The 21,541-nt window shown below is 46.5% G+C and overlaps 1 protein-coding gene across 2 annotated transcripts in view; it reads right to left on the reverse strand.

Moving 5' to 3' along the window:
• The window catches only part of CHD9 (chromodomain helicase DNA binding protein 9), a 222,428-nt gene that overhangs the window by 185,429 nt on the left and 15,458 nt on the right, over positions 1 to 21,541 (reverse strand). Inside the window, exon 1 of one of the 2 annotated variants that reach the window (XM_041766071.1) lies at positions 18,925 to 19,352. The exons of the other annotated variant lie outside the window; for it this stretch is intronic. The gene's annotated coding sequence lies outside the window, so the exon portion shown is untranslated. Of the gene's footprint in view, positions 1 to 18,924; positions 19,353 to 21,541 lie in introns of those variants that run through there. 2 annotated transcript variants of the gene reach the window in all.

A 21,541-nucleotide genomic window follows, 5' to 3' on the forward strand; every position in this document is an offset into this window, starting at 1 on the left:
AGAGGGAGAAGTAGGCTCCCCCATGGAGCTTGGAGCCTGATGGTGCGGCTGCATCCCAGGACCCCAGGATCATGACCCAAGCTTAGGGCAGATGCCCAACAACTAAGCCACCACCCAAGTGCCCCTACATTCTTCTTTTAAAAAAATCTAGACTAGATGTAGGGTAGCTTATCTGGGAAGCAGAACACTGAATGAGTTTTTTGTTTTGTTTTGTTTTTCAAAATGATACAGTATAACCACAACATAGGTAAGGGGTGTGTGTGTGTAGTGTGGCAGTTGCATCTTTAACTAGAACTTTTCTTCCTTTCCTCTGAGTGAATAATAATGGAGTTCAGTTCTTTATCTGAAATGTGTCCTAGTAAATACATGTATTAAGACCTACTTTGAAAACGAAGCAGAGGATGTTCCTGGCTACTTAACTCTGTAGCACTGCCTTCCAGCTGTCCTTTGGGAAAGAGCTATTTATTGTGGAGTTTTTGTTGGTATTTATACCTTTTTACTATGCTTCTTTGAATTCCTCAAACAGCACACTTGGGGGACCTTGATTTATTTCCCAAATATAAACATTATGAAATCCAAACTTTTGGTTCAAGTGTTTTAACCTGGCACACAAATTGACTGATAGATCCCAGACCAGTTAAGATTCCTGGTGGCAGAGTGTATGTGCTATCTGTACTGAACTAACAGGCCCAACGTGCTGAGCAGAAGTGGGCTCAGAAGAACAGTGAGAAACAGACCATTTCAGAGCAAGAAAATAGCCTATTGAGAAAAGTAATTATCACCCTTGGTATCACCAGTGAAAATTTTAAGGCCCAGAGCATGTCAGATTAGGTTACCAACCCTCAGATCAAGGGAATATGGCCTAGAGATGAGAAATGACCTACCTTCTAGGTACCTGAACTGATGACATTTCCAACATAACCTCATAGTAGAATCTCAGCTCTGGTCTTTACTAAAAGTTGCAAACTATCCTAAAGAATAACAGATTCATAAGGTCATTCACTGTAGTACTGGCAGCAATGATAAAAGTTCAAAAACAACCTCACTGGCTATCTTGGAGACCTAGTTAACCAGACTGAGGGAATGCCCATGCAATGGAACACAATAACATCATTTTTTAAAAATGAAAACATTCTTTATGATCTGAATTAGAATTATTTCAAATGAGAAAACCAAGGTGTGTATAGGGGGGCAAAATAAGAATGCATACATACAACTATATTTTCTTTAAATGAAAAAAAAAATTTAAGTAGGCTCCACACCCAATATAGGGTTTGAAGTCACAGCCCTGAGATCAAGAGTTGCATGCTCTAATGACTGAGCCAGCCAGGCACCCTACAACTACACTAAATCACTGATTTCTTTTAGAAAAGGGCGCTGGACAATGGGAGACAAGGATTGAGGGAACACTCCTCACTGTATATCCTTGTGAATTTTGAACAAATGTAATTCCTGCTCAAAATAAATAAAATTAGTATTTTAAGAGAAATAAAATTGCATTAATGAGATTTTAAAAAATTAATTAAACTCCTCTTAACCTAAAGGTTACAGAAAAGAGACCTCATTGTAACATTCCTATACCATTTCTACAAGTTTGAAATTTTTTCAAACTAAGAATGACTACCAAAAAAACCCTCCAACAAACAACAAAAACACCCCCCAAACAAAAAAACCCACCACGATCCTCTGCTCTAGGGTCATAAGTTGAATGACTCCAGCTAGAGGCTGTCAAGAAAGGGGAAGTGTCAAAGATAATTTGCTTGCTTCAGAGGTATACTTACATTGGCCTGAGTGTGGAGGGCAGAATGGAAATTCTTTCTTTCCTGCCATGAAGTGGGTTTTCATTGTTGGCAATGCAGTTTCTTTCTTTCTTTCTTTCTTTCTTTCTTTCTTTCTTTCTTTCTTTCTTTCTTTCTTTCTTTCTTTCTTTCTTTCTTTCTTTTTTAAAGATTTTATTTATTGGGATCCCTGGGTGGCGCAGCGGTTTAGCGCCTGCCTTTGGCCCAGGGCGCGATCCTGGAGACCCGGGATCAAATCCCACATCGGGCTCCCGGTGCATGGAGCCTGCTTCTCCCTCTGCCTGTGTCTCTGCCTCTCTCTCTCTCTCACTGTGTGACTATCATAAATAAATAAAAATTAAAAAAAAAAGATTTTATTTATTTATTCATCAGAAACACAGAGAGAGAGGCAGAGACATAAGCAGAGGGAGAAGCAGGCTCCCTGCTTGGAGCCTGATGCAGGACTCGATCCCAGGACCCCAGGATCACGCCTTGAGCTGAAGGCAGACGCTCAACCACTGAGCCACCCCGGTGTCCCACAATGCAATTTCTGAGTGTGCCATAAGAATGAGACACAACCTTCTTTAGCTGAAAATGGCCAACTCCTCCTTGTGTTGGTTAAATATAGGGGAAAAGCAAAAAATATCACAGCCAACCCTTCACCTCCAATCTTTGGCAACAGAGCAGGTAAAATGCCAAACATGTAGGAAAGGACTTATGTGCAGTCAAAGCTTAGATTTTGGAAGAATTCTCTTGGAAGACCCTTGGGAAGAGGGGTAGCCCCTTGAGGACTCTTATCTGACAAGGAAGGTATTTCCTCTGTGTAGGCTTAAGTAAGAGTTGATGTACAATGAAGTATATGATGGAGGGAAGGATTAGTGAGAAGAGCAGAACATGGCCTAAGAGTCAACATATTTGTGTTTCCTTCATGACCTTAATTGTTGAAGTCTGAATAGCTTCCTTTATAAAACGGAATCATGACCACTGCCTCACCTACTTTCCTGGGCAGTAGTGAGGACCAAAAGACAAAAAGGCTTACAAAGTATTTTTTAAATGACAAGGCGCTAGAGAGGAGTGTTAGGTTAATAAACATGAGGCAATATTTTTTTGCTGATTGTTATGAGGTTTTCAGAGGGGCAAATGTGATCTTTAGGGTCAGACATCTCAGAATGTCCTGGTCCTAACCCTTCATCTGCTGTGTGACCTAGGGCAAGCCCCTGAGCCTCTCTGAGCCTTAGTTTTTTCATTGCAAGATAGGGTGACTGTTACCTACTTAATGAGGCAGCTATGAGAATTAAGTGGAGCAACTCATCTGAAATACTGGGCATGCAGAGAGCTCACAAGCATGAGCTCCCTTCCCATGTACCCTGGGTAATGAACCATGGTCTCAGTCAAGGGACTCTCCATTTACTTCATTCATCAAACTCTCTGTGAGATCTGCTCAATTCTTCTGTAAATCTGAAACTGTTCTAAAAAGTAAAGTCCATTGACTTTGTTACTTATTGAGTGTATAGGGCAGAGTGATAGGGAAATGGGGACTCTGGGGCCAGACTGTGTGAGTTTGAATCACAGCTCTACTACCTACTAGCTGGGTAACCTGGGGTCTGTAACAGCTCTTACTTCAGTTTTCTCATCTAGAAGCACTAGGTAAATTTGTGCGATGAATGTAAAACCATAATTATTAGACACCGTGCTCATGGGAATACAGTGGTGGACAAGGCAGTTTCAGCGAGGTGCTCTGCAATCACCTACCATTACCAGAAATGGTAGGCCCAAGGAGGTTAAGTAACTCCAGGGCCACTACAGCTAGTTAGTGACAGGACTCCAGAAGACTAGTCAGGACTAGCTGAGAGAATTCCAGATTGCAAGTCATTTCTCTACCACCCCATGCTGTGCAACCAGACTCAAGCCTGCAAACTGGAGAGCCCTGGAAGTACCAGAGGGGATTCTGGAAGTTGGAATTGGTCCCATAATTCTGTACATTCCTGACCTCCACCCTCTTTCTTCATCCCATTCCTTATGGTGCTGTTCTTGCCCCGCTACATGTGGATCTTCCTGCAAATGGCAGATGTGGAGATGGTATGAAGGCACCACCTCCCATAGGCCACTTGCATTTCTTTTGTGCTTATGTATCCTTAACGTAAACAAGGGTTAGGTCTTTCAGAGAACTACTATAGAGGGACAGATCTAGGGCCTGAAGAATATACAACCCCAGGGGCTCTCTTTAGGAAAGGAATCCATGATTTCAAAATGAGGTACCAGGCCTTGAAAGGGAGACATGTAAGTGAAGTATCCTGAAGTTCAAGCATAATTAACTTCCTGGTAAATCCAACTGTGCTCCTAGAGATGCTGAACTTTCTCCCTCCCTCTACTCCATCCCTCCTTCAACCCCTCTTCCCTTCCAGCCAGCTCACAGGCACCCATTCTGACATCTAGCCTCCACTGTGCACCAGGCAATAACTTCGTATGTTTACATTCTGATTTAAAAACAGGACTTTGGGGTGCCTGGGGGGCTCAGTCAGTGAAGTGTCTGCCTTCGACTCAGGTCTTGATCCTGGGATCCTGGGATGGAGTCCTGCTTTGGTGGGGGGAGGGTCCCTGCTCAGCGGGGAGCCTACCTCTCCCTCTGCCCCTCCCCCCACTTGTGTTCTCTGTCAAATAAATAAAATAATAATCTTAAAAGAAACACAGGACTTTGCTTTACTCTGCAGGTTTTTCTTAATCTAAGTTATGATAAATGCATAGCTTTTCTTGATCTAAGAGAATAAAGTGATGAACAACTAATCTTTGGGTGATGTGCAAACATGCTATGTGGGGCTGTTAGCCTTGGTAGACCCTCCTAGAACCAGGGACTATGGTTTCCTATTTACATTTGGAAACATACACAGAGGTAGGCTCTTCTACGTTTGGGACATCCAACAAATAAAATAATCCTCTCTGGGATGCCTGGGTGGCTCAGCTGTTGAGTGTCTGCCTTTGGTTCAGGGCGTGGTCCCAGAGTCCCAGGATTGAGTCCTACCTCGGGTTTCCTGCATAGATCCTGCTTCTCCCTCTGCCTATGTCTCTGCCTCTCTCTCATGAATAAATAAAATCTTTCAAAAAAAATAATCCTCTCAGAGGAGAGTGTGGAGGGGCTTCACAATCTAGAGAAAAGACTATTACGTAGCTGTACATAGCTCTATATAATTGGTATGATATTTTTATACACATCACCTGATGTTAGTGCTCATGCTATCAGATCTAATACAGTCTTATTTAAACACCCATAAGACAGATTGGGGACTGAGGCCTTAGGGTGACTTGCCAAGGTCACAGAGCTACTAACTGGGAAAGTCAGGCTTTGAAGAATGACTTCACGTTATAATTCAACAGGAACTGGAATCTTCAGTTAATACCGCTTTGTACAGGCTTGACGCCCAAGGATGAAGGCTTAATGTTTGATTCTGAACGCTTCCCTTTTAATTCCCTTCCTACAGCTCTCCCTCACCCCATCCCACTCCGCCCATTACCCCCACATCCAGAGGACACAAAGACTGCCCAGGCAACCACAGCACAAAGAACCCATAGACAAAATCCATAGAGGCCATTTTGTGGATAATTTGGGGACAAGAACTTGTTCCCTGCTGGGGGGAACGTTTTCTCCATTTTTCTGGGCTGGGACGATCTGGATGAGTCATTGAGGCTTATCCCATGATTTGCATGGTTTCTCACCTCTCCCCTGCCCGTGGGCAGCAACGTCACCCAGCCCCAGAGGGGGATTGCATCTGCCCCTCACCGCTGGTAGCCAGCAGCCTGCTCACTCAGGGCCTGGCCCAGAGCCACAGAGCCCAGAGCAGGAGGGGAGGAAGCGTGTCTCCCAGTGGCTGTCAGCTTTCCCAGCTAACTCTCACCGCCCCATCCGCCCCCGCCCTGCACACACAGCCTCCAGCCTCCCAGCTTTCCACTTTCAGGCCTGTCTGGTGTTGTTCGTGTTCTGGGAGTGGGAGTGGCCCCCTCCCACTGGCCAGGGTGTCTCGTCTGGAGCCTGGGGCTGCCCCCGGCGACACTCGGGCATCCTGCCCGCTGGCCTGGCAGGCCTTCTCTCGGGACAATTAGGATCTGCTGTAATGGAGAGCTTGCAATATAGGTCAAGGTGCTCTCAGAAGGGCTCAGGGGAGGATCACCTGACTGGGAGGTGGGTGACTCAGCGGGAAAGGGAGGGATAGGAGCCGGAATCTCCTGGCCCGCAGGGCCTGCAGGAGGAGGTCAAGTTGTCTCTGTCTGGCTGACTGTCAGGTCTGGCTGCCTGTCGGGGGAGGAGGAAGAAGCTGCTGGAGACAGAAGGAAGGGTAAATGACCTCTGGTGACCTATCTAAGGTGGCATCTAAATCCCTGCCAGAGTGGCCTGTTACCCTGCCTGTAGCTGAAGCCACTCCCAGGTCAGTCTGCCTCTGTGGCTCCTAAAGACCTAATTAGCTGCCTCTCCTGCCAAAGGGGGGAAATCGAACGAGCAGAGTGCTCATCACTCCAGACTCCATGGACCCAGCCTCCCTGAAAGAAACCAAAGCCACTGGCATATCACACAAAGGCAGCCATCCTTCGTGGAGGCAATTCGGGTTTTCCCCCCAATTACTTTTGAATATGAGAATTACTAACCCATTTGATTTTGCATCCCCACATGGCAGGGGCCCCCTTTCAAGGCTGCAGCCGTGGCCATGCAGTTGCTAGAACAGCAGCTGCTCTGTCTGAGCCTCACTTCCTCTGGCTCCAGCTGCAGGTTCTTCCAGGCCAAGCGGGGAGTTTCCTCATTCTCGGGGCTTTCAGCCTTGCTCGCTGGCCACCCTCACCTCCCACCCCCCAGCTGCTCACCACCCTCTGTGGGTAGCGCTTCTGGGACTCCCTGGTTCCATGAGTCAGAGCCAGGCTGGAGACAGACAGCAGGCTTCCTTTACTAAATCAGCCTCCTGCCCTGCACACCACAGAGGGAAGCTATAATTACCCGTTTGGCCCGGCTCTGGGAACTGAGCCACAGACGCTTGACGAGGAGGGATGGTTCCTGATTCCTGCATTTATCTAGTGCACCCCAGTTTGGAAAGAGGAACAGCCAGGGGTTTGGGCCTGTTACACATCTGTCAGATGCCCTGCGTACGTAATGAGGTGCACTGGACCTGGACACCAATGTACGTTGCTAGAAAAATCGCCAGATACAAGCTGCCAGGAATTTTTTGTTTTGCCTTGTTTTTAAGAGCCTCCTGCCTCACTGCCAAACAGTCTCATTTGAGGCGGGCTGCTCATTGTTGATGTTGGTTTTTAAGAGATAAAGGAAAAGGCAATGAAACATTGTTTTGAATCTTCAGGACTGTTCTATTCTTTAGGCATACGGGCACCAAATCTCAGGCCTCCCAACTGACAGAAATGTTTGAAACCTGACACCTGAAAAAATAATTGGCTTCAAAATGGAAAATAAAACCACAAAACAAAATAATATAGTCGATCTTCATTAGCTGTTCGATTTAGTAGACATTGGTTCATTCACGCATTCATTAATTCATTCACTCGCTCATTCATTTATTCACTTATTCACTCACTCATTTACCCACTTACTCATTCATTCATTCATTCATTCATTCATTCATTCCCGGAAGCATACTTTATTCAATTCAATCAGCAAATATTTGTTGGCTATTTCTTTGTGCCAGGCACAATCTTAGGTACTAGGGATACATACGTACTAAACCAATGAAAGATATAGACCGAACTAAGTAGACAACTATTCCGGCCCTGTGCATCAATAGTATGACACATTGATAAGTAAAGGATATGGTAGGTTCGAGATAATAAGTGTGATCGATAGGGAAAAAAATAGAACAATAATTTTAGGGGAATTGTCGGTAAAGGAGGAATTTATAACATCTCATGGCATTTGAGAACAATTTGTACATTAGATCTCTCAGACAGTGAGAGTTTTCTGTCTGTGTAATGATTGCCAAGAAATTTTAGCCAATCAGAAATTAAATGAGTTATCTTTGACTAGAGTAAAATTATAAAAATCTTTAAGCTTTGTTTATAAGCAGAACTTGGGTACATTTTAAATATATTTGATAGGCGATAAAAAGTGCTGCGGCATCTGACCCTGCCTCTCGTTATGGATAGGTAAAGGCACCGCTCAGGTATTGATTGGACTCCTCTAATAGAACAGGTAAGGGCTCAGGTATCAAATTCCAAGGTTCAGATTCTGGCTCCATCATTTACTACTTGTGTGATTCTGGGGAAGATATTTAATATCAGTCCCTCATCTTTCATATGGGAGTAATATAGAATCTACCTGCAGGGTTTCTGGAACAATTAAATGAGATAATAAAAGTAAAGAAAGGTATTTGGTAGCATAGCACCTGGCACTTAGTAAGCACTCAGTAAATGTTATCTATTATTTTTATTGTTGTTTTGATGATGATAATGATAATGATGAGGTACCAGGCCCTGCGTGGGCTATTGGGAGCCCAGAGTTGAACAAGACAATGACATGATCCCAATTGGGAGAGGCTTTGCAAGCCTACTGTGCTTCATTATATCCTCATGGCTGCCTTGTGGGGTGATCCCCACCTCACCACTGATCATTGTAACCATACTGGGATAGCCAATAAAAATGAACAGACCACAATGAGAAACCATTTAATAACCTTTCAGTTGGAAACAATTACAAAGTCTGATAATGCCAAGTGTTGGAAAGAATATGTACGGATCAATAGGATCTCTATAAATTTGTTGGTGGTAGGATTGTAAATTGCTACATTCACATTGCTTTCCAGGAGACATGTGCATGAATGTTTAAAGTAATGAAAAGCTGGTAACAACTTGAATGTCCAGTGACAGACCAATAAATAAATACATTTAGAACATAATAGAGATGATTATAATATGAAAACAAGTGGACCATAGCTCTACAATACAGTATGGATGAAAATTAGCAATATAATATTATGAGAAAAAATATATTCTAGAAGACTACATACAGCAGAATATTCTCTTGTGTAAGGTGAAAACTGAAGTCTAAACAATATACCTTTTAGAAAAATACACTAAAGATTATTTATTAGAAAAGCAAAGGAACGGTAAACTCAAGATTGAGGATGGGGGGGGGCGGTGCACCTGGATGGCTCAGTCGGTTAAGCATTCGACTCTTGGTTTTGGCTCAAGTCGTGATCTCAGGGTCCTGCGATGGAGTCAAGCTGAGTGTGGACTCAGTACAGAGCCTGCTTGGGATTCTCTCTCTCCTCCCCTCCCCCCATCAATAAATAAATGTTTAATAAAAAAGATTCAGGATGGGGTAAGGGAGACAAAGTGCAGACAAAGGGAGATGGAAAGGGCAGGAACACACAGGAAGAATTGGGCAGTGGGTTCACAGGTGTCTACCATATTATAATCAAATAAGTAAACATAGATAAATAATAAATAATTTTGTGCAAGGTCTAAGTGAAGATGAAAGAATGTCATTTACTAACGATCATGAATAATCCTGTGTGCTTAGATTTAATAAGAAAGAAAACAGAGGGGATCCCTGGGTGGCTCAGTGGTTTAACGCCTGCCTTTGGCCCAGGGCATGATCCTGGAGTCCTGGGGTCGAGTCCCGCATTGGGCTCCCTGCATGGTGCCTGCTTCTCCCTCTGCCTGTGTCTCTGCCTCTCTCTTTCTCTCTCTGTGTCTCTCATGAATAAATAAATAAAATCTTAAAATAAAAAAAAAAGAAAACAAATCTACCCTTGGGATAGGTACAGAGATACCTCAGGAGGGTATAGGCATGTCAAGAGAGAAAGCAAGTAAAAGATTCTAAAGAAGGGCAGGGCTGTGTGTGTTTCCATGAGGATTGGGCAGAGATGACCTTGGAGGTGGAGACCCCTTTGTCAGTCACATAATGCTGTGTGGGTTCAGTACTACCACCTGCGGTCAGAGGGTAGGCGTGAGCTGTCACTGTGATGGCGTCAGGGAAATGCCCTGGTTGAGCCCTATTCAGGTCATGGGTCTTGCTATGCAATGGCTGGCCCTCAGTGCCCTCTCCCAAGGATCTTTGCCAGACCTATTCCTACAACTTTCCCCAATACAGACATGGTTCCTGTGTGTGGTGTTCTCAGATGGTACCAGTTCTGCTCTGCCCAGCCTTGACTAGGAGGGATGCTGGGTATGGATAGAGAACCCTCTTACAGCTCTGAATTCCAGGTGCCACCCCAAGATGATGCAGTTTGGTCACTGAGCCCACAGTCCCAGCCATCTTCTCTCCTGTTGTATGAGGACCCCAGGGGGAAGTGTTCTCAGACCTCTGAGCTGCCAGCTGTCATGGCCACAAACTACAGGCTGGAGCAAGTGCTTTTCCTTTCCTTTTTTTTTTTTTTTAAAGATTCTTTCTTTCTTTCTTTCTTTCTTTCTTTCTTTCTTTCTTTCTTTCTTTCTTTCTCTTTCTTTCTTTCTTTCTTTCTTTCTTTCTTTCTTTCTTTCTTTCTTTCTTTCTTTCTTTCTTTCTTTCTATCACATGAGCAGGGAGAGAGTGGGGGAGAGAGAGAATCTCAAGTATACTCTGAGCAGAGCCTGACATGGGATTTGATCCCACGATCCTGAGATCATGACCCGAGCCAAAACCAAGAGTTGGATGCTTAACTGATTGAGCCACCCAGGTGCCCCCACAGGGCTTTTTCATTGAAAAATATCTCCTTCGGGTCTCTGAGACTGGCACCAGGCAGAGGAATATTGGGTCAGTCCCTGTTGATTGATTCGCTTCAGGGACAGAACTAACCAGGACTCTCACAGGCACACAAAGGGTAGTTCTACCTCTTTTCTGTGCTCCTGCTGGTGGGGTCAGGCTTTCAGAACTCTGGGAACTGCTTTCATGCCCCCCTCCTCCTGCACCCCAGAATAATGATCAGTGCCTATGGCATGAGAGCACAGAAACTGGAATCAGTCCCCAGATCAGGTTGTAACTGGCCAGTTTCTAGCAGTCTCATTAGCTTAATACTCTGAGCCTTAGTTTTCTATTTGTACAATGGGGACACTCATATTGCCTTTGCCTCACTTAAAGACATTAGTGAGGACCACATGACACAATAGGAGACAAAGCACTTATCAAACATCATCAAACATTCATCAAAAGGTGCGATGCAAACAGCCCTGGTGGCTCAGCAGTTTGGCACCGCCTTCAGTCCAGGGCGTGGTCCTGGAGACCCGGGATCGAGTCCCACATCAGGCTACCTGCATGGAGCCTGCTTCTCCCTCTGCCTATGTCTCTGCCTCTCTCTCTCTCTCTCTCTCTCTCTCTCTCTCTGTGTGTGTCTCACGTGAATACATAAATAAAATCTTAAAAAAAAAAAAAGGTGCGATGCATCTGTGCTAGAATACGAGCCCATGGAGGGCAGCAGCCATGTCTGACTCATTCACTGCTATCCTCTCAGAATCAAGAACAGTGCCTGGCACATAGTAGGTGCTCCATAAAAATGCTTCTTGAATGAATGAATGAGAGTATTACAGATCAGAGTAAAAATCCTGATAAGTATGACAACTGCTAACATTAATTGCAGCTCTGACCATGTGCCAGGCAAAATGCTGTTACCTTTATGTAGCTAATTGCATTGAACTTCACAACCCAATGAAGGAGGCATGAGTGTTACTCCCATTCTGCAGGTGGGTTAATGTGATTCAGGCAAGTTAGTGATTTTCCCCAGGCCACTGTGGAATAGGTCATTAAGCCAAGTGAAATGAATTGGTGGGTTCAGTGAGGCTCACCATCCAAAGGTAGAGCTCAGGAGGCCTTAGTACCTGAGGAGCCACCGTGATGATCACTGGATTTTGACACTTCTTTCACTTTTCAGGACTCCAACACTAAAGCGCAGGTGCCTCTGGAAAGCAGTTCAACCTAAATTTCTAATCAGGGAATCATCTGGTTTGGCTTCCTTAGTTCAGAATGCAGGGTCTTCTGTAGGGATGGGATTTGATGGGGCGAGTGGTGGTTATGTGGCAGACAGGGGACTTGCCAGGAAGGGAGCTGAGATGGAGTCCAAGATGCATGTTGACTGCTTTGTAGAGAACTGGCTTAGGACCTCAGGAGGGCCAAAGGCTGTCTGGGCCCCCATATTGCCTTCATGGGGTGGTTGTGATGGAGCAGCCCAAACCCCGGAAGGTAAACAGCTTTATGACCAGGAGGTGTCTTGGAGCTGGGAAATGATACTGGGAGTTGTTAAAGGGGCTCACTTTTATGTTTGAATTTTTTATGATAAAAATGTATTCACATGTTACCTGGGTAGTTAAGAAATACATTTGAAAAAAAAAAAAGAAATACATTTGAATAAATGAAAAACTCAAGCAGCGGGAGTGGGGGAAGGTTGAGCAAAGGTCATGGGTTGGACTCTCCAAAGCAACACAGCTTCCAAGACTGCCAAGCTGCAGCTCTCCAGGACTTGGCTGATTTACTTGAGATGAACGGCAGCCCCCAGCCTTCCCAGGGCACGACGGCCAATGAGCCTGATCCACAGCTGGGGGCTGAAGGGGGTAGCGTTTGCCTTGCAGTTGGCAGCATCTCCCTGCCTCTTGCCTCTGAGCCTTCCTCATGAGAGACTCATTATGCAGTTTGGTCACATGCCCTATGCATTTTAATGAATGAGTCAGGGGACAGACTCAATTTGAAAGAGGAATCGCAGCTCTCGGCTGGGTGAAGGGCTCTCAAGGGATGCTCTAGCAGCTTGGATATTACAAGAAAAGGAAAGAAGGAAGCTATTTCCTTCCGAGAAAAAAAGAGAGAGAGGTCTGAAGAGGAAGGTCAGAAGGAGGGAGCGGGGGTGGGGGGGTAGGGGGGGTGGGGCAGGGAGGAGATAGGGACAGAAAGAACAGCCTAGAGTTCAGAAAACAGTCGTGGAACAGATGCTGCCTGCCACTCCCTCGCCCTTTACTTTGCACTTATTTACTGCAAACATTTAGTGCTTTTGAAGTGCCAGGCACCACACCAGGCATGGGAGTTACTGGACAACTGAGACATTGTACATAAGAGCAAATCAGTTTGGTCCCATCAGATAACTGGGGTAGGGGTCTAATGTGGGAGGTAGGGTGCGCCCAAGGAGATGGCACTCACTTCCTCTCCATGAGTACCCCCCCCAGGGAGCCAGGGGGTACCCCGCTGATGGTCAAGGGCTACCACCTCTCAAGCCTGTCCTGTGTGCCAGATGTGGAGCGAGTGCTCCATGGTTAGCCTCTTGCTGAATCCTGGCCATTATCCTATGAGACCGATCCTGTTACTATCACATTTTTTATGGATGAGGAAACTGAAGCAGAGAGCAGCTTGCCCAAGGTCACCCAGGGATTTGAACTCAGGTCTGTCTGACTCCACTGCTCTTGGCAGCTCCGGCCTTGCTGTCAGCCAGCCGCGGCATGGGGAATGCTGGGGAAGGCCTTTCCCTTCCCAGGCTTCCTTCCAAGAACACTGTGAACCCCCAGGAGGAAGAGGTTGGTGTGAATCCAGATGCAGTCAGCGCCAACCAGCCTGGGAGCGGATCTGAAACCTCACTGTTCAGGACTGTGTGTGTGTGTGTGTGTGTGTGTGTGTGTGTGAGAGAGAGAGAGAGAGAGAGAGAGAGAGAGAGACTGAGCCCAAGGGCAGCAGGGTGGGGGGGGGGGAGGAAGGAAGCTCAGCCTCCACGCGGTCAGCTGGGGCGGCGTGCCTGTTCCCAGCCTCCACACCACAAAACACAGGGCAGCAGATGCTCAGCAGATGGGTGTGTGGGAGTGAGACTTACCCGCGGATGGCGGGTGGGCAGGCCGTGTCACTGAATTACTCAACAAAGCCACCTTGGCTTTGAACTTTGAGCCAGGATCTGCTGGAACAGGGCATGGAGAGGTGGCAGCAGCACTCACCACCGTGAAAGGACGTCTGCCTTCTTCCTACCGCCCCCCCCCCTCCAGTGGGAGAACACAGCCTGGGAAGGGGCCAAGAACCGAAAAGCCACTGTACACCTACATGAGCATGAATTTTTATAGCTGGGGAGAGAGAACACAAGCACGGTGGGACATGGGTGGGGGGGCGTGGGCTTCGTGCTGGAGAAGAAAGCAACGAGGCCACCTGCCACGGACCTGGGCGGCACACAGAAGCAGCCAGCTTTCACGGAGTGCTTACTACATGCCAGGGCTGCCAGACGCATTTATCCCTGGGAACCCCCCTGCCTCCTCGTGAGGGACATTCTGTTATGGTGCCCACATTACCCAAGAAGAAAATAATGCCCAGACAGATTAATAACTTGCTAGGGTCACATGTCTTCCTGGCTTCCGGTTTCTGTGAGGAGGGATTTTCCCTAAAACTCGCTCTTGGTCTTTACTTTCACTACCCACGGCCATGGGATGGCTTGTCTGATTGGAAGGCTGACTACGATGATCTGCTCTGCTCCATCCTTCTTCTGGGCTCCCTTAGGAAGGCGATTTTGTTCTTACACTAAGCTACAGCCTCCATGCTAGCTCTAGTGACAATCGAGGTGGTACTCTGGCTCTCTGCCACTCCTTTGTCTTTTTATTCAATCTGTTCAGAACCTGGTGCGGAAGAGGGGTGCTGTTTTTTGGAAGGCTCTTTGGAGATCCCAACAACACTTAGGAGGATCCTGAGAGCTCCAGCCAAACCACTCCTATCGACCAGGGGACCAGGGGATTCTGCTCCCCCTCTACATCTTGGCAAAGGACACTCTTGGCTCCAGGACCAATTTCCCTTAGGAGGAGTCAGCCCTGCAACTAGCACTGCCTCTCCAGCCCCACGCTTTTTTTTGGACTGGCGTGGGGTTTTTTTGTTTTGTTTTTTGGGTTTTTTTCTGGGACAAGGGAAACCAAGTCCGCAGTTTCCCAGTGTAAAGGGGGTCAGTCACAAGAGGGTTTCCCTGGGGTGGCAGTGTCTCAGCCTATGAACCAGCTCTTTCCCTTGCCACCTGTGAGGGCATCGACAATGGGTATTTGCCACCCAGACTGCTACCAGTCTAGCTGGCTAACTTAGAACGAACCCTAGTAGCTGATATAAATAAACCCCATGTCAGGCCCTATATATCCCAGTTTCCAGTTCCAGTGGATCTGCCAGGCAATTCCGAGGCCTTTATGTTTCCGTGGAACTCTAGGGCAAGTTCATACTACCTTGCTTTGTGACTGTGGGCAGTCTTTAAAAAATTTTTTTTAATTTTCATTTATCTACTTTTAAAGGATTTCATTTCAGAGAGAGACCAGAGTGAGAGAGAATGTTTGTGCACACACACACACACACACACACACACACACACACACAGACAAGCAGTGGGGGCGGGGAGCAGAAGGAGAGAGAAAAGCAGGCTCACTGCCAAGCAGGGAGCCTGACAGAAGCTAGATCTCAGGACCCCTGGATTGTGACCTGAGCCAAAGGCAGATGTTTAAGCTACTGAGCCACCCTAGGCACCCTGTGGGCAAAGTCTTTACCTGCTCTGTGCTTTGACTTCCACATCTGTAATATGGGAAGATACTACTTGCACTCCTGTCAGTCTCATGGGATCGTTATGAGATCAAATATGTAGAAGTTATATGAAAAGGGATTTAAAAAAGGCTCCATGAAATAGAAGGGAATTATTATTTTATGAGCTTCCATAATGTACTCAAAGACTTGCTAAGCATTAGGAGCGAGCATCTTCAGTTTTGTCACCAGTACTGATGGACCTCCACTTGGGTAACCATGCCCAGCCCCCTCTGCAAGTTCCCTTCAAGGGACCATGCCTCCTCCCACCCTCTCAGTCCCGGTAGATCCAGGACACTGCCTAAACAAATGAGAGCTTCTCACTCTCCTAGACCACAGTGATTACTTGCAGGGATGGTCATGTGACCCAATCAAGGTCAATGAGACTTCTGCTAGAACTTTTGGGAAGGAGATTCTCCATGGAGATCCTGGAAGAATGCTGCTGTCTTGTTACCACATTAACCCCAAACTAAAGTTGAAACAAATCTGGAGCCAAGAGGTAGAGTGAAACCAAGTCCTGATTTTGACAGTTGAATCCCAAATACCAAGCCATGTCCACCTGTGATGTTATGATTTATAGTAAGAAGTATATATTTGGTGCTTGACCACCATAGCTTCTGGTTTACAACTCCTAAAAACCTTTAGAATCTCCTGTAATGATGGGGGTGGTGGTGGTTAGTGTCTTCTGTTCTGTTAATGAGTGATTTTTGGAAAGCACCTAAAAAAGGAGGCTAGTTGCCAACAGAACCAATCTTGTGATTGGAACGTTAAAATTTTCAATTCCAATCCCCTGACCTGCAGGGAAGTTACAGGGCTGGAGGCTGAACGTTGAATCAATCAACAACGGACAATTTAATCAATTGTGCCTATGTAATGAAGCCTTCATAAAAACCCAAAAGAACTGGGTTTGGAAAGCTTCCATAGTGGTGAACATGTGGAAATCTGATGTGTTTGGAGAGAGCATGAAAGCTCTGTGCCCTTTCTAGTATCTTGCTCTATGGGGTCACTTCTATCTGGCTATTCCTGAGTTATAACCTTTTATAATAAACCTGTAATCTAGTAAGTGAATGATTTATTTTCTCTGAGTTTTGAGAACTGCTGCAACAAATTAATCAAACCCAAGGAGGGGGTTGTGGGGACCTCCAATTTATAGCTGATCGGTCAGAAGCACAGGTGACTACCTGGACTTGTGAGTGGCCTCTGAAGTGTAGGGGTAGGGGGCAGTCTTATAAGATTGAGCCTTTAATCTGACGCATCTGACACTACCTCCAAGTGAAATAATGTTAGAATTGAGTTGAATTGTAGGATGCTGGTGTCTTGGAGAATTCCTTGGTGGTGGGACTACCTCCCCCTCCCCCAACCATAAACACACACACCACACACAGGTTGGAAGTTGGATGCACATCCCTAGTACCACCTCCTGGACATTTTGATTTAAGGTAAGCCCCCATATTCCTTTTTTTTTTTTCCAAAGGCACCTTGGGTTGGACTTTCTGTCCCTTGTTACCAAGACAGTCCTAATGGATACAGCATTATCTAATTTAATCTTGAATTTGAACCAGGTCTCCGGGTCTCTGGAACCTGCACTCTATCTATTCCATCAGGATTTGAGAAGGAATGAGTCTCACTGCTGCATCATATACTTCAGTAGCAACAGGGCTTCTGCTGGGAGAGGAGAGCCCCGATAATCCTGCAGCCAATGGCTGAACACCATAATTCCACTGGTGTTCTCTGCCCCATGTACTCCTTCCTTGAAAGAAAAGTACCAATAAGAGGAGGTGTTCGATTACTGATGCTTCAGTGTCCCCCTTTTAGAGTTCCACCCTTTCTTCTGAAGATACTACAGTCTGGGAAAATGCAAATACATCCCAGGCCTCCCAGGGCTTACAACCTGAGCTGTGATGAGGATCAGTCATGACTGTTGTAGGAATAATGGCTTTGAGAGGTTTTGGTGCCTGGTGGGGATGGTAGATGTGGCACGCTGAAAGGGGGGAAAGGTGCAGAAAGGGACATCTCAGGAGTGGGTAAGTTTCAACTGTTGAAGGATCAAGTCAGCGATACACATCTGATAATGAGATGAAATAATAAAATACCTCCCAGACCCCTCCTATATTTGCTTCAGCATAACACGGGGATGGGGAAAGTGGATGATAAAGAAGAATTAAGATTGGCCATGAGTCAATCATTCCTGAAGCTAGGTTATGGATGTAGGAGGGTTTATCTTGTCTACCTGCACATATGTTTGAAATTTCCACAGTAATTTTTAAAGTATAATGAATAGCCGACAAAACGTTTTGTGCTTTACTCTTTCTAGAACCCTTTACACATATCTCATTAGGCACCTCACCAACGATGCCCCCCCCCCATTTTAAAGATGGTAAGACTGAGGCTGGAGAGGCTAAGTCATTTGTGCAGGTGGAATAGCAAGCTGGACCCGGGTTAGTCAGGGGCATGGGTCAACAGAGGCAGGCTGGGCGGCCCCTGCTTGATGGGGGTGGGTAGGCGGGGATGGGTGCCCAGTGAACCAGTGCTGTCCACTTCCAGCTCTAGAGGTAGCCTGGGCTCTGTACCATGGGTGTGGTGCAGACCCCCATGGGGCCTCAGGGAGTCGTGGAGCACACAGGAGAAAGCTCCCTGCCACTGAATTCACATGCTCCTTGGCAGTTAAGAAAGCACCGAGTCTAACACAGCAGGCTCTGGACCCTTTCACGGGCATCCTGAGGACTGCTGCCTGAGCATCTGGGGTTGATAAAAGGAGACCCACGTGGGCTTCCCTGCCCCCTTTCCCATAACTGTTTCCGCACTTCCCCTTGAAGCTCGGTGCGTGTGGCTGTTCTTTTCTTTTCTTTCCTCCAAACATATGGATTCCCAGCTCCGATTTCAAACTCAAATGCTCCTCTCCTATAAACTCCCCAAAGCTCTCAATTTCCTTTTTCCATTGCTCATTCTTTCCTAAAGTGTATGAAAAAAGCCTCTCTTAGCTCTGTTCCAATTTCCTTGTTTATAAAAGAAGGGCAAGGAGAACAGTGATTTCGGTGATCAAGGTTAAGCATGGCCTGATTCCTTCCTTGGGAGAACACACCTCAACAGCCTGAGAGATCAAAGCTTACCAGGTACAAGAACTAATCACAGGAAAACCCTGATTCCCCCCCCACCAATAGTCAGCCTGCAGGAGGCCTGATACAGTGCCATCTGCTCCCTTTAGCTGGCTGAAATGTCCTTTTTGAAAGTCACTGATAGAATAGAGACAAGAAAAGTCACAAGCAGGCACAATTCCCAGAAGGTTACTGCTGAAGTGGGAGTGTGTTATCTGGGAAGGGAGGAACAGGTCCTGGCCTGCTCCTTAGCCCATGGCCTTGTATTTCCTCACAATAATGGCACCTTACCCCTTCTGGGCAGAAAAAGCCCAACCCTCAGCCCTGAAACCGTGCACATCAACATCAACCGGGCCCAGGAAGGTCAGCCAGTTCCATGCATCAGCAAGGGCCTAGGGGACACAAGGTCCTCACCCAGGCAGAGGTCACACACCATCAAGTGCCTTCGGCTGCCCATCAGGTAACATAAACAGCCTGTGGGATAAGGTGATAAAGGCAGCTGACCCTGCTCAGCCAGGAGGAGCAGTGGGTAGTGGCAGTGGGGACTGGAGACAGCAAGTCCTCCCTGGAAAGGGCTGCAGCTACTCACCTCTAGCTGGTTATTGCTGTTCAAGAAGGTGAGCCCTGGGTTGCCAGATCTTCCAGGTTCTCAAGGACGTGGAGATTGGGATTTGACATGAAGTCTCCCAGCTTAACAATGGATTTAAATGAAAAATTTTGTTAAGGCTGACAGTTTCAGCCAAATAAATGTTTAGCCGTCTGAATTCACCTCAACACTCCACTTGCCACCCTGACCTAGGAAGCGGATCCTCTACATCTGCCGCAGGGCAGACAGCATTGGGAAGAGGCCAGAGGAGGTCAGATGAAGCCACATGGCCAAGGGCCGTCAGATGAAGCCACATGGCCAAGGGCCTTGGCTGGCACACATAGGATGTAGGGCTGCTTGCTGTTCCCGGGGCTCACGAGACACTTTCAGACTTCTGTCATTTTATCACGCTGCATCTGTGGCCAGCTGGGTCCCTCCCAGCAACCCTCCCACCTGCTTCAGACATTCTCCTCCTCTCCAAGGCCAGGTCATGTGGCAGTCCAGACCTCTCTCTTTGGGTAAGGCATGCCACTACCTCCACCTCTGACCAAATTGGAGTCAACTTTTAAAACAACTTATAATTCACTTGCCTGTTGAAGAATCAAATAACCCCTTCCTTTCTCTCGTACTTGACAAAATCATGACCAGTGACTCTGGGGACTTCAGGAGCTCTTTTTCCCCAAGAAACATACTGTGTTTGAAGGATAGCTTCTGGTCCTCATCTCCGGGGAGAGATAAGAGGGAAACTGAGGCACAGAGTTGAAAGCTATTTGCCTAAAGATACATTTATTTGGCAGGATTCCAAAGAGCTAGGGGAACCATGTACTCAGCTTTTTTTTTTTTTTTAAGTTTAGATGTCTTCCTGAATTATAACATAAGAGAGATAAGTAGAATTGCTTTACAGTGGGGTGTAATCTATAATGCAAGGGAGAGAGGAAGAGAGAGGGAGAGAGAGATGAGGAAAGATGATAGGTCAAGGCATGATAATCAAATCTCTTTCCCTGGCATTACCTTTACTTGGCCACTTAAATTCTTTTATTCCTGCAATTCCTTACACATAGGGAGTGAGGAAGAGGGGTGGGACAGGACAGCAAAGAGACATTTCAGAGCAAGGGAAAGTGCTCTGCACAAGTGACTGCCTGCAGCAGGGTGTGTGCATGCATCTCTCTGGGTGTGTACAGATTCACATACTTAGTTTGTATGCAAGCCATTTTGGTAGGAAGAAGTGTTTCTATGCGGCAGGGGAATACCCTCCTAGGAAAATCTGCATGACTCGGGTCTCTGTCTCCCATCTCCTTCAACACACTGTGGCTATTCATTTCATTAACATTCATCTACAGAGCACCTTTCTGGGGTTTGGCACTGAGATTACCACAATGAACAAGAGAGACCTGGTCCCAGTCCTCAGGGGGCCCACTGGTTAAGAGGGAGGCAGACAGGTGAAAGGGAGATTGTGCTTCAGTGGGCAAGCACTTGGACAGCTCAAGTGAACCTGGAGAGGGCATTTCTGAAGAGGCTAAGCTTGAATGACAGAGAGGACAAGTCAGGGAATGCATTCTGGAAGAAATGAGATCTAAGCTGGGATGTGAAGGTCCAGTTGGTGCTGGACCAGGGCAAGGGAAGGCGGGTGCTGCAGGCAAAGGAACCAGCATGGACAAAGATCCAGGGGCAGATTTTCCCCCAGCACCTGCTGGTGCAAATCTGCTGTTTGAGCTCAGGCATGGGCCTTCTTGGGGACGGTTTCATGGAAATTCTGAGACCAGTATAGGACTGATGTAGCAGTGGCTATAAACCAAGACTTGAGAACCTTAAAAGTCATTGTTGTCAGATTTAAACTGCTTTGCTAAAAGCACCCAAAATGCCCTCCTGTCCTCAAGGTACTCAGATGATAGGATGGAGAAGTGTTTGGGGGGAACCTCTAGAGTACAGCCCTTCCTCCTGATAAAGGACCTATATACACTAAAGGTAAGGCATAGAACCTGAGGCCAAACTGACTTTGGAATTCCACTTTACAGAGAATAAAAAATGTTCAACTTTTGTTCTCTCTCTCCCCCCCCCCCCCCGACCTATTAGGCTAGGTAGAGTAATTGTTAGATTTTTTATATTATTTTTTAATTAGAGAGCAAGAAACTGAGGCTCACAGTGGAAAAGTATCCAAGGTTATTGGCTCATTCATTCACTCACTGACGCCACAAACATTAACAGGGCACCTGCTGTTGTCAGGCTTGTGCTAGGTGCTGTGGATATGGAAATGAATGACAGATACTCCCTATTCATAGAAGCCAAGGTTCAAATCCATTGCTCTGATTCCAATCCCAGTGTCCTATCCAATACACTGAACTGCAGGTTGGATATGTGGTCTCCGGGGCAGTGCACCCGTGGGTGAGTGTTTACAGCCCCACAGTCTTTCTCAGCATCAGCCCCACCTGCCTTCTCCCCATCCCTGCACTCCACCTGCAAACATACCATCAGAGAAAACACAGCATAGTTGCCATGCAAATGTATCTTCAAGGCAAGATGCAGCCCAGATTTTCTCTGGAAGTCCCTCCCATATAGAAACCATACCCACAAATGGTTGTCCTGGTTTTGGTTGTCTTGGAGTCACTGAAAATTTTCCCAT

The sequence above is a fragment of the Vulpes lagopus genome, chromosome 8, assembly GCF_018345385.1.
Source record: "Vulpes lagopus strain Blue_001 chromosome 8, ASM1834538v1, whole genome shotgun sequence".
NCBI classification, from domain to species: domain Eukaryota; kingdom Metazoa; phylum Chordata; class Mammalia; order Carnivora; family Canidae; genus Vulpes; species Vulpes lagopus.